The sequence below is a fragment of the Microcaecilia unicolor genome, chromosome 3, assembly GCF_901765095.1.
Source record: "Microcaecilia unicolor chromosome 3, aMicUni1.1, whole genome shotgun sequence".
Taxonomy (NCBI): Eukaryota; Metazoa; Chordata; class Amphibia; order Gymnophiona; family Siphonopidae; genus Microcaecilia; species Microcaecilia unicolor.
The window spans coordinates 79,634,468-79,647,894 of NC_044033.1; the positions used below are offsets into that span (position 1 = coordinate 79,634,468).

A 13,427-nucleotide genomic window follows, 5' to 3' on the forward strand; every position below is an offset into this window, starting at 1 on the left:
ACCGATACAATAATTATCCAAAGGTCCCTTCTTCAATGTCATGATATCTTAATGCTAGTTCAATTAAAAGCACAACATGCAAAAGAACACAGTTTTTTCTAGCATCAACAGGGGAATATTAAGACTTCTTTGTACACAGTGGTAATAACTGTTAGTTTACACAGTTTCTCCATGTGTTGTTTTTAGCTCTTCATGTCTCAGAAGATAAGCACTGTAGGAAAAACAGATCCGCCCCAAAATCAGTTTGAGAAGCCTAGTGGAAAAAGGAGGACTAGAGTGAGAAAAAAAGTCTTGTTGAAATTTGTCCTCTATCACAAACTACTTAGTTGCTAAGGAACTGGCAGGTATAGAAAACACAGGTACAGAGGCAGCTGAGCCATAGCAAGGAAGGAAAGGCTGATGGGAGTTGCTCAATCTTACCTGCTGTATAATGCAATTATTGGCCCAACCTACAAAAGAATAAAGGGAAAAGGATGGTCTGGCCACTTCAATTAAAGTGACAAACAAACAGTCCCAAATCAAGAGGTGTGGGACTATTTGTTTGTCACCTTTGCTGATGGTTGGTTGGTTGTTTGTTTGTTTGTTTGTTTGATGCAAAGGTTTGTTCTTCTTTGTGTTCCTGGTTCTGGCCACTTCAGTTGCCATGCTCACTCCCCTTGCTGATAAATTGCTCAACCAAATCAACATGTCTAAGTGGTGTACAATGAAAAATATTAAAAGAAAAGAAAACGAACACCAGAAACAAATAGGAAAGGTGCAGGCAAACACAGCAAACTCACAGTAGGACAAAATCTACAATATAGGGAAACCCAACAACTCAAGCACCTCCCCCTCACCAGCCTGATCACTAAACACCAAAGAAAAAAAATGGGCCTTCAACATGGGTAAGACAACATTCCATGCAGGAAAGAAATGCTTGAGGTACCTCCTCATCTATCCCTGACCCAGTTTTAGATAATATTTGGGGAGAGTATCCCATTCCAGCAGCAACTGCTATTGTTCTGGCTGATAATTTATTTTATTTATTTATCACATTTCTATCCCACCTTTTCCCACTGATAGCAGGCTCAAAGTGGCTTACAAAATATTGTAGTAAGTTACAATGCAAGAAGGCTCTAATATAAAGTTCTATAACAGTGGCTCTAATATCTGTACAGAAGGACCATTAGTTAAGTTTTCAGGATATCCTACAATGAATATAAATGAGGCTGATTTGAATGTGTGGCCTCCATTGCATTAACTCATCATTACATATTATTTGCAAATATCCTGAAAACCTGTCTGATGCTCCCCCAGGAGAAGAATCAGGTCAACTGAAAGCTGCAATGCTGAGCTTGATGGGATGTATTATGCTACTGTATGCCAGCAAAAGAGATTCCATTGGCAAATATCCCATTTACCTGAATTTTCATACTCTACTGGTCCCATGTGGGTCCAAGAAGTGGGGCCAGCAGATGCTACAGTTGCATCAAAACAGTGGTGCTTAGATGACAACTCCAGTAACTGGGAAATAAGGCCAGAGCTGGGCAGCTTTCTACGGTCTATGTCCTGATTATGGCTAGACAGATCTGGATGGGCTGGAGTGGGGCTTTGATGGCAACTCTAGTAGTTAGGGCATAAGGCCAGTGACAGGGAGACTTCTACCATCTGTGACCAGGTTATCACTAGACAGGTCTGGATAGGCTGGTGCGGGCTTCAACGGCAACTCCAGTCAATTGGGAAATAAGACCCATGCCAGGCAGACTTCTACGGTCTGTGCCCCAAAAATGGCAAGGACAAACCAAGATCAGGCATGCATAGTGTCAGGATTGCAGGAGGTCAAAATTATTGCTGGACATACTTATATTAATATGAAATCAGTTTGACAATATTAAACCACCTTCTGACCTCTGATAAACTCTCCCCCCCTCTCCTGCAGGAACCATTGAGGATGAAATGGGCCAAATGGTGCTCAGAGAGGCCTGATAGCCCTTTGGTTTCTCAATTACTCTTGATTAACATACCTTTTGTTCCATGGGGGAGCAGGGCTTCAGAGCAACCAAAGCTAGACAGTGTGGCTCCAGGACAACCTGTCAAAGTTGTCACCTTTCCTGACTTCAGAAAGTATCTGGAGTTCTGTAAAGGAAATAACTGGGAAAGAGAAGTTTTTGATCTCGCTCTGCTCCTGTTCCCTCTCAGTTCTTATTAGGTATAAAGCAGAGCTCACTAGCAGTGTTGCCAGGTGGGCGGTTTTACCGCCCAATTGGGCGGTTTTCCGCGCCCCGCCGCGGGAAATTTTTGCCCGCGGCGGGTTGCGGTTTTTTGGGCGGTTTTTTAGGCTTCCGGGCGGCTTTTTGGGTGGCTTTTTGATTTTTTTCGGCCGCGGGGGGCGGGGTTAGTGACGTTTTTGGGCGGGGTTAGTGACGTTTTGGGCGGGGCCGATGACGTGGGAGGCGGGGCCGATGACGTGGGAGGCGGGGCCAATGACGGGGAGGCGGGGCTGATGACGGGGAGGCGGGCCCGATGACGTGGGAGGCGGGGCTGATGACGGGGAGGCGGGCCCGATGACGTGGGAGGCGGGGCCGGTGACGCGGGGGTGGGGGTGTCAGGGGCGGGGTTTGTGTTTGGGCGGGTTTTGGGCTGGTTTCTGGCCCGGATTGGGCTGGAAAAAAAATTTCTACCTGGCAACCCTGCTCACTAGGGCTCTCTGGAGCTCTGTCTTTCTCGGTGCAGCAGAGGGCACGGGACTCTGCTGGGCTGTCTTTGTTTCTTCTTCTTTCTCTGCACACCTCCATCTTTAGCCACCAGAGCACCTGGCTCTGCTCCCCCCCTTCTCAGACAAGCCCTAGTCCAAGGTTTCTTTCTTCCTATGAACAAACACCCTATCCTTTCTTTCTCCCTCCCTCTAAATACACACCCCAAGACAGCTTGTACCCTTTTTCCTGTACTAAGTGCTATGAGCCAATACATATATGCAAATAGAATATACTTTATATATCCAAATCTGTGTGGATTGCGTATTCTTTGGGAACCCACTGCCTCTGTGAAGTGGACCCCGGGACCAACCCTAGACAACGATAGCTGACATCTGGGGAGCTCGTCTCGGTTTCAAAAAGAGGATCTCCAGCTGGGTAAGTAAGACATTGTTTTGCTTTCTGCATGTTTGCATATGTACTTCTAGGCTTGTTAAGGGGGATGGAAAGTTGAAGTAATTTAATGCTGTGTTTGGGGCTGCTCAGAAAAACTGATAGATCTTCCAACTTTATTGGAAGGGGTACCAAGTGAAACAGTCCCACATTTTTAAACACTATATATCTGTCTTTGGTAATCACTTAATTTCCTGTCACTTTGAACTATTTCTCTACCAGCCAGTCTCTGTCTTGGTGAAAAGTCAGCTCTGCCTGACAGGGAACTGACAGTTGGCATATCTAATTTAACACCTGCCTTGCTTAATCTATATTCATTCTAAACTATCCCTCCAGCCCCTCTACTTCATAAAGAGGGCCTTTCCAAATTCAAGAGCTACACAGAGCTAGTTCCATATATGTATATCTATTAAGAAACTAGCCAGGTCCCGGTACCAATTTAAGTATTTTTCAGCAGCCTCAACCATGGACGCTTTTGATCTTAAAGAACTAAAAGTTATGGTACAGACTTATTGTAACAAAAAGGGAGGCCCATTTGAAGGAGAATTCCCAGAGGATTCCTGGTATGATATTCAAAAACAAATGGTACACCATTCCCAAGAGTTCAAAAAGAAAACTAATAAACGGAAATGCCTTTTTATGCAAGGCCTGTGTAGGGGACTAATTACTTTGAAACAGCAAAAGGCAGACCTGACCACTCAGTGCACTCAGTTAACCAGGGACCTTGAGGACGCGCAGGCATGCATCTCGATGCAACGAGCACAAGTTGTGCAAGCAACAAATTCCTTCTTACATGTAAATGAACAATTGGACGAGGCTAAAACAGAATTAAAACATTTAAAAAGTAAATGTGCCTCAAAGGACCAGATTAACTCTGTGCACTGGCAGACCCCAAGTATTTCTCCCTCAGCACCGCCAGCCTATGAAACACCCTACAAGCCAGGTTTTCAATTCATAGAACCACAAAAGCACACAGAAGTGTGTGTAGTGGATTTGAGAAGTGGGGGCAAATCTAAGACTGAAAACACTGACTTAAGCACTCAAACATGCTTAGATGAGGAAACCCCAGGCACAAGCACTAACCTGAGGGACAGGGAGGATTCTGCAGACACAGAAACTGAGTCCAGTACAGACCCCAGAACACCAGTAAACTTGGTACTGTATGACTCATTAAAAGATAGTGACATTGAAAGGATAACACAGAAGGTCGGCCCTATGCCTTTTAATATGAATGAATGGTGCAAATGGGCCACTGATATTCTGATTCACTGGGGCCTAGGAAAGTATAAGAGGAAAACGTCTGACTTTGACAGACTTATGCACGTAGCTTTAGGACCCCACTATTTTAAAATAGGCTCTCTCACCCACCCATTCCAGTTGTTGAAAAAGGGTCTTGAGCAATTATTTCGCTGTACTCAAATGCAAGCATTTAGAACACTTACACCCCTGCCAAATGACACACTAGAAGAATCTGCGCACAGATTGTGGGTGCTGGAAGCAGCATTTCGAGACCAGGAGGGTTGGCCCAAAATAGAAGATTATGGTCAGACACATCATAAAGAATTTTTGTTGGAAATCCTATCCCCCGAGATTACTAAACATCTCAGATTGTTTGCTGAGGACCCCAAAGAAACTCCTTTTGACACGCTAATGCTTAGGATTGCATCTGTATGGAAAACTCAGCCATCCCAGGTAATTACTGTGTCAGAAGCAAAGAAATGGCAAGCAGAAGGGCCCTCCCACAGCAATAGGTCAGGAAACTCAGGACAGGCCCCATGGAGAGGGCAGAGCAGAGGTAATTTTAGAAATTCCTCAGGCTACATCCCATTTCATGAACTTAAAGCACAGACAGACCAGTTGAAACAGCAACAAATTAAATGGGAACAAGATAAATATACCATGCAGCTAGAATTAGACAGAATAAAAAGTGAATTAATAGCTGCCCCAGGATAAGCAAGAAAAAAAGGAATAGGGATGTCCTGATCTCCAGTGTCCAAATATCAAACAATCTGAAGTATTTTGTGCCCAGCCTGACACATAGGTTAAACAAGTATTTGGTATGATGCAATATATCTTCTTAGGATGTCAAGATGGACTGTGCAGTCATCCATATGTTTCTAGCAGCACTTTTATCCCAAACTTAGGAAATAATTTATGATTAGTTATGATGGAATCATATTTTGTATATAACAAAAAGAGCCCAAATAATTACTGTGCTAAAGTAAACCACACAGGCTATCTGTATAGCAGCAGAATATCAGTGCTGCACAGATAGTGGCCAATAGTCACCACATTACATACACATCCTGTACTCTCACCTATCCACTGAGTAGCACTATATAAACATATTTTTTAAACACTGCGACTGGAAATAAAAAAAAATACAATGATCACTGCAGCTGAAAACAGACCTATTTGTTTCCTGTTCATTGTCTAAAATTGTACAGAGTTATTTCTGGCTAGCTTGAAATACTGATGAGTCAAAGTCAATTCAATACAGTACGAATTAAACCTTTTGTCAAATACTTAATATACCACTCATCGCACTAGCTACTCTTATATAGACCATTAAGAAGCCTCATCCCTTGCATCTTCACTCAATTAAAGATGCCCCTTCCTCCTCCAATTCCATACATAATCCATCTAGTTTAGTTTTTCTTTTCAATCATTGCTTCGTGATTTTAACTCAAAGCCACATATTGTTCTTTGTCTGTATGTCTTGCCCATTGGTCTCCCCTAGACTGTAGATCCAAGAAGAAGCGAGTCTCTAAAGTGCTGCATATATCTTCTAGCACTACACAATTAACATAGTATTGGTGTTCTAAAACCTGGTGTAATTTTTCAATGCTACCCTTTAATAGGTAGGGGTTTTGCCATTCAGCTATTAATGCTGCTTTTGGCATGGCAGGTCTGCTACATATGTGCCAAGTGTGATTTTGCTTAGTTCTGTATTTTACAAAGTACCTGATAGTGGTGGAGTTTTCTATTGCTGTTTATTTATTTAATATTTATGACATTTATATAACACATTATCCAAAAAGCAAGCACGAGTTCAATGTGGCTTACACTTCAGATTAAAAATACAGAGTTTGAATTTCAACATTAAGAATATAAGTATTGCTATACTGGGACAGACCGAAGGTCCATCAAGCCCAGCATCCTGTTTTCCACAGTGGCCAATCCAGGTTACAAGTATCCGACAAGATCCCAAAACAGTACAACAGATTTTATGCTGCTTATAAGTAGTGGATTTTACCAAAGACCATTTTAATAATGGCTTATGGACTTTTCTTTTCGGAAGCTATCCAAACCTTTTTCAAACCCAGCTAAACTAACTGCTTTTACTACATTCTCTGGCAATGAATTCCAGAGTTTAATTACACATTGAGTGAAAAAATATTTTTCTCCAATTCATTTTAAAATTATTACTTTGTAGCTTCATTGCATGCCCCCTAGTCCTAGTATTTTTGGAAAGAGTAAACAAGCAATTCACATCTACCCATTCCAGTCCACTCATTATTTTATAGACCTCTATCATATCTCCCTTCAGTCGTCTTTTCTCCAAGCTGAAGAGAACAAAGCTGCTTTAGCCTTTCCTCATAGGGAAGTCGTCCCATCCCCTTTATCACTTTCGTTGCCCTTCTCTGTACCTTTTCTAATTCCACTATATCTTTTTTGAGATGTGGTGAACAGAACTGCACACAATATTCAAGGTGTGATCACATCATGGAGTGATACAAAGGCATCCTTTCATAATAATACCCAACATTCTACTTGCTTTCTTAGCCACTGCCGCACACTGAGCAGAGGTTTCAATGTATTATCAACGATGACACCTAGATCCCTTTCCTGGTTGGTGACTCCTAATGTGGAACTTTTCATCATATAACCATAGTTCAGGTTCCGCTTTCCCACATGCATCACTTTGCACGCTCACATTAAACGTCATCTGCTATTTGGTTGCCCAATCTCCCAGTCTCGTAAGGTCCTCTTGTAATTTTTTACAATCCTCTTGCGATTTAACAACTTTGAATAACTTTGTGTCGTCAGTAAATTTAATTACCTCACTAGTTACTCCCATCTCTAGATTATTTATAAATATGTTAAAAAGCAACGGTCCCAGCACAGACACCTGGGGAACCCCACTATCTACCCTTCTCCATTGAGAACAATGACCATTTAACCCTACTCTCTGTTTTCTATCTTTTAACCAGTTTTTAATCCACTATAGTATAGTACCTCCTATCCCATGACTCTCCAATTTCCTCTGGAGTCTTTCATGAGGTAGTTTGTCAAATGCCTTTTGAAAATCCAGATACACAAGATCGACCAGCTCACTTTTATCCACAATGTTGGTTCACCCCTTCAAAGAAATGTAATAGCTTGATGAGGCAAGATTTCCCTTCACTAAATCCATGTTGGCTTTGTCACATTAATCCATGCTTTTGAATATGCTCTGTAATTTTGTTCTCTATAATAATCTCTACCACTTTGCCTGGCACCGACGTCAGGCGCACCGGTCTATAATTTCCTGGATCACCTCTGGAACCTGTTTTAAAGATTGGTATTACATTGGCCACTCTCCAATCTTACGGTACCATGCTTGATTTTAAAGATAAATTACATATTACTAACAATAGTTCCGCAAGTTCATTTTTCAATTCTATCTGTATTCTGGGACGAATACCATCCGGTCCAAGCAATTTGTTACTCTTCAGTTTGTCAAATTGCGCCATGACATCTTCCAGATTTATAGAGATTACATTCAGTTTTTCTGACTTGTCAGCTTTAAATATCTTTTATGGCATCAGTATCTCTCCCAAATCTTCCTCGGTGAAGACCAAAGCAAAGAATTAATTTAATCTCTCCGCTATGCCTTTGTCTTCCTCGAGTGCCCCTTTTACCCCTTGGTCATCTAGCGGTCCAACTGATTCTTTTGCTGGCTTCTTGCTTTTAATATACCTAAAAAAGTGTTTACTATGTGCTTTTGCCTCCAACACAATCTTTTTTTTTCAAAGTCCATCTTTGCCTTCCTTATCCACGCTTTGCATTTGACTTGCAATCCCTTATGCTGTTTCTTCTTATTTTCAGTCAGACCCTTCTATCATATTCTGAAGGATTTTCTTTCAGCTCTAATAGCTTCCTTCACCTCATTTGTAACCATACCGGTTGTCATTTGGACTTCCTTCCTCCTTTTTTAATACATGGAATATATTTGGCCTGGGTTTCCAGGATGGTATTTTTGAACAGCATCTATGCCTGCTGTAAATTTCTGATCTTCGCAGCTGCTCCTCTTTTTCTTTTCACCGTTCTTCTCATTTTATCATAGTCTCCATTTTGAAATTAAAATGCTAACATATTGGATTTCCTGTGTGTATTTCCTGCAAAGCCAATATCAAATTTATGATCATTGTTATCAAGCGGCCCCATCACTATTACCTCCTGCACCAGATCATACAATCTACTAAGGACTAGGGGGGGAGATGCATCAATCAAATGTTAAAAAATAAAAAACGTAAAAGTGCTTAACGATTTTAAAAAAACGAGGAATGCAGTACAAAAACGCTCCAGAAATGTTCGGATCGGTATTGCAAAGTAGGATTTATCACTGAATCGTTAACCCGTCGTTAATCAGCGCCAAAAGCATGCGCAGAGCAGCCGAGCGTTATGCTGGCTGCTCTGCGCATGCCACAAAGATGTCACAAATGTCAAAACAAACAAAAAAAAAAAACCACAAACACGTGTGTTTCGGGAGGGGGCAAAGGCGCTCGTCATGAGCATCCTGTATGGACGCCTTGCCCCCCCCCCGCTCCCCCCCCACCCCCCCCCCGCACGAAAAATCTCCAATTTTAGCAGCCCCGGGCCGGCCCTCCTCCCTTCCTGTGTATTCTCCCACACTAGCTCCGCCTCCCGCCATGCTCCGGTCCCGTGCCCCGCTCCCGCCGCCCCCCCCCCCTCCGACCCCCCCTTTGCCTTACCGGCCCGTGCAGCGCCTCTCACCTCTGCTGCACGGGCAATAACAGCTGATCGGCGATTCAGCAAGCGCTGCAAGGGCCGGTAAGGCAAAGGGAGGGTCGTTGGAGGGGGGAGCGGCGGTGACGACCTAAGGGGGGGCGGCGGGGGCGGGGCACGGGACCGAGCATGGCGGGAGGCGGAGCTAGTGTGGGAGAATACACAGGAAGAGAGGAGGGCCGGCCCGGGGCTGCTAAAATTGGAGATTTTTCGTGCGGGGGGGTGGGGGGGAAGCAGGGAGCAGGGGGGGGGGGGCAAGGCGTCCATACAGGATGCTCATGACGAGCGCCCTTGCCCCCTCCCGATTTTTTTTCTTTTTTGGTGCTGAGGGAGAGGGGAGCAGCGGCGACCTGGGATGTCAATAAAGGACGCCCCTGACGCGCGTTTTCGCCCCCCTAGTTATTTTTTTTTAATAGATTTCATTTGTAAACTTGTAGCAGACAGCCCTAACGAGAGGTACAGACCTCTCATTAGATTTCACAGTGTTTTCGTGCATTAAACAAATCGGAAAAGGTTAGTGCATGTCATTTCAATAGGGTTTGTAGAAGAATCCCTCATCTGCATTCCGTTTTCGTTAGCTGCTAGCTTCGTCGGTAAAAGCCCTTTGATGCATGCAGTGGATCAAAATTTCCTCGTTGGAGGGTCATTAAATGCTCATTAAGGTTTAGTGCATCTGCCTCTAGGTCTAGAATTTTTCCTCCTCTTGTTGGCTCCTGTACCAGCTGCTCTATAAAGCAGTCCTTGATTTTGTCAAGGAATTTTACCTCCCTAGCATGCCCTGATGTTATATTTACCCAATCAATATCTGAGTAATTGAAATCACCCATTATTATTATGTTCCCCAGTTTGTTCACCTCCCTAATCTCTGATAACATTCCTGCATCTGTCTGTTCATCCTGGCCAGGTGGCCGGTAGTACACTCCTATCACTATCCTTTTTCCATTTACACATGGAATTTCAATCCAGAGGGATTCCAAGATGTGTTTTGTTTCCTGCAGAATTTTCATTCTATTTGGTTCAAGGCCCTCCTTAACATTCAATGCTATCCCTCCACCAATTCGATCCACCCTATCACTATGATATAATTTGTACCCTAGTATGACAGTGTCTCATTGGTTATCCTCCTTCAACCAAGTCTCAGAGATGCCTATTATATCTAATTTTTCATTTACTGCAATATATTCTAACTCTCCCAATCTTATTTGTTAGGCTTCTGGCTTTCGCATATAGACATTTCAAAACTATGTTTGTTGTTCCTATTTACATCTTGCTCAGCAGTTGACAATGTTAATTTGCAATTTTTTGACTGCTTTTTATTTATGGTCTCTACTGCAACCTCTCTATCAGGATACTCTATCATCCCTGTTTTTCTGAGATCTATGAAAGATACCTTGTTCCAAACCATGTATAATTTATCCAGACAGCAGCTGAATATCAGTGCTACTCAGATAATTTTGAACAAGGCCAGGAGATTGATGAGCTGGTACAAGGGAGTAACACCTTTGAGGTATTTATGTTTCAACAATTTTTATTGATGATTTTACATAGGAACACATGCATTTGATTAAGTACATGGGAGGTCTTAAATTTGTCAAACGTCTGTACAATAAGCTGCTTCATCAAATGTTTGTTTTGTTACATTTCCTCCCCTATCCCCCCTTATTCTTATTGCCTTTAACTTTTCCTTGTGCAAATAAAGAAACAGTCTACAGCATTGAACATTAAACTATAACATGAATTTCCAATACTTAGGGAAATGGGACTTGATATACCGCCTTTCTGAGGTTTTTGCAACTACATTCAAAGTGGTTTACATATAATCAGGTACTTATTTTGTACCAGGGGCAATGGAGGGTTAAGTGACTTGCCCAGAGTCACAAGGAGCTGCAGTTATTGCCCATATGTACCTTTGAGGTATTTAATAATGTGTCCAATTTCACACTACTGAAAAGGAGGCAGATGCGACCCATCACACAGAGGCTGACAAGGGAAAAAATTCATTACAGATGGTTGTACCCCATCACCTTAGAGTTTATAGTGAATGGGGTAACCACATTGACAAATCTGCATACTGATGCTAAGGTAGCACTGCAGTGAGTTGGCTAGGAGCTACAGGAGCATACCCCTGAGGATCAAGGGTATCTTTTTTAAATAAAATGGCCGAGCACTAGCAACCTTCAAGCTGAGACGGTCTACAACCCAAACAGAGAGATAAATTAACCAGCCAAGTCAACACAGAACAGAGCTCCTGCTTCAGATTTTAAAACAGCTCAGAGCAGGGACCTAAATGACAGGCCCTAGAATTAAGCGAGGTAAAATTTAACAATAGCTCATCCAAAAAAAGTGTTATTGTGTTGAGTTAAGGATTCTACTTTAAGAGCCTAACCAGCAGATCATTTCATCCAACTTTCAAGACAATTGAGACTAGGATTCAGATTATTCTTCTCAATGTGCATCACTTTGCATTTGTCTACATTACATTTCATCTGCCATTTGGATGCCCACTCTTCTAGTTTCCTTAGGTCTTCCTGCAATTTTTCACAGTTTTGACTAGTTTTGTGTCATGTACAAATTTAATCACCTCACTTATTGTTCCGATTTCCAGATCATTTATAGGTATGTTAAACGGCACTGGCCCCAGTACAGATCCCTGAAGCACTCCACAGTGATATATTAGATAATCTAGCTACTACTACAGCTTTGAAAGCTCACTCTGGATATTTTAACATAATAGTTTTTTGTTTGAAAATTCTTGCTCATCCAACACAGCTTACTCATTAAAAATAACTATTCTGTTCATTAAAAGTTATTGCTGTTACTAAGTTGCTTGTAGTTGCATTTACCTTATCTCCTTTATCAATCAATGTAAAAAAAACTTACTGCTGGTATCCTAGTAACATGCAAGTGATGGTGGTAGTAAAGGGTACAGACCACAAATATATGATAAAAAGCTGAGCACAATTAACAAAGATTCCATTTCCCGTCCATAAAATCAAGCATGAAGTGCATTTTAACTCTCCACTGGTCCGTTAAATGAGCATATCAGCATATACCAAGCATTCATTCTTTTTCTACCAGTTTTCTTTAACTAAACTGTCATTCCTTGTCTGAATGTCATAGTGAACAGTGGGTTTTCTTTCATTGTTTTTCTAAGTTTACAATTACAGTACAGTCTTGATTATCCGACCTTTGTTAATCCAGCCATCCGGTATATCCGACAGAACCCCTGCTGGTGTCATCGCATTTACTTCTATTAAAAATCTTTGTTTTAGAACAATTTTTGAAACTCATGAACTCTGTTTATGCATTGTTTGAGGGGTTTATGCAGTATTATCCGACTTTTCACTTATATGACAACGGTTTGCTCCCATTTACGTCAGACAATTGAGACTGTATTGTAATATCCCTATTGGGAGGGAGCCTTAAAGGGAGTGAGGTTAGCAAGTGTATGCCCCGAGAGGGAGAGACATGAATAATCCTGCCGTGGAGGAGGGCTGGCTGCTGCTGTCCGATTGGTGATAAGAAACTAAAAACCACTGAATGAAGGGAATGAAAGAGGCCAAGATGGTGAAGACGTGCATGGTGGCATGAGCTATGTTTGTCGCACTGTTCTCTCCTTTGTTGTGTTGCTATGGGGAAGAAGAAGGGGGAGACAAAGTCCTCTCTCTCTGAACCTGGTCTGTGTCCTACCTTAAACAGTTTGTGGCTTTACCATGTTCACTCTGCCTTGGAGATGGTTGTTGTTTCAGCCAGATCACTGGGGTTTCAATGAAACGCAATGTGGTGGGTCGGAGTGGTCCCTGAGTAGGGCTGGAAGCCACCTGTAGTGCTCGTTACTTGCAGGGTCTTTTGTGGCTGTGTCCTTGTCTTTGGGAATTGCAGAAGCCAAAGATGAACATGTGTGAGTCCAACCTGTTGAAAGTTCATCTGCCAAGGGAGAATGTGATAATATTCTTAGGATGGAGGTTCTAGACTTCCAGAACCCAGTTTTCATGACTTTACAGTCACTCTGTGACACCATACAGGGTTTGAACACTTCCTTACTTTCAGTTGCTGGTAAAGCTGTGGAGGACATGGTTGGTGTGCATGCTCAAGAGCTAAACATCAAGCTACTGTTGCATCTAGAGAGTGTCAGCAATTCAAGAAAACAGTATAGCTCTAATGAGAGAAAAACGTTTTATATCTTAAGGTGGAATATTTATAGAATCAATTAAGGAGGAATAACCCAAGGTTTTTGAACTTTCCCAAATATCTCCTAATTTCACCTGTGGGCACAGTATGTAAAGTACC

The 13,427-nt window shown here is 42.2% G+C and overlaps 1 protein-coding gene across 4 annotated transcripts in view; it reads right to left on the reverse strand.

Moving 5' to 3' along the window:
* The window catches only part of TRERF1 (transcriptional regulating factor 1), a 329,029-nt gene that overhangs the window by 128,162 nt on the left and 187,440 nt on the right, over positions 1 to 13,427 (reverse strand). The gene's annotated exons all lie outside the window — the stretch shown is intronic.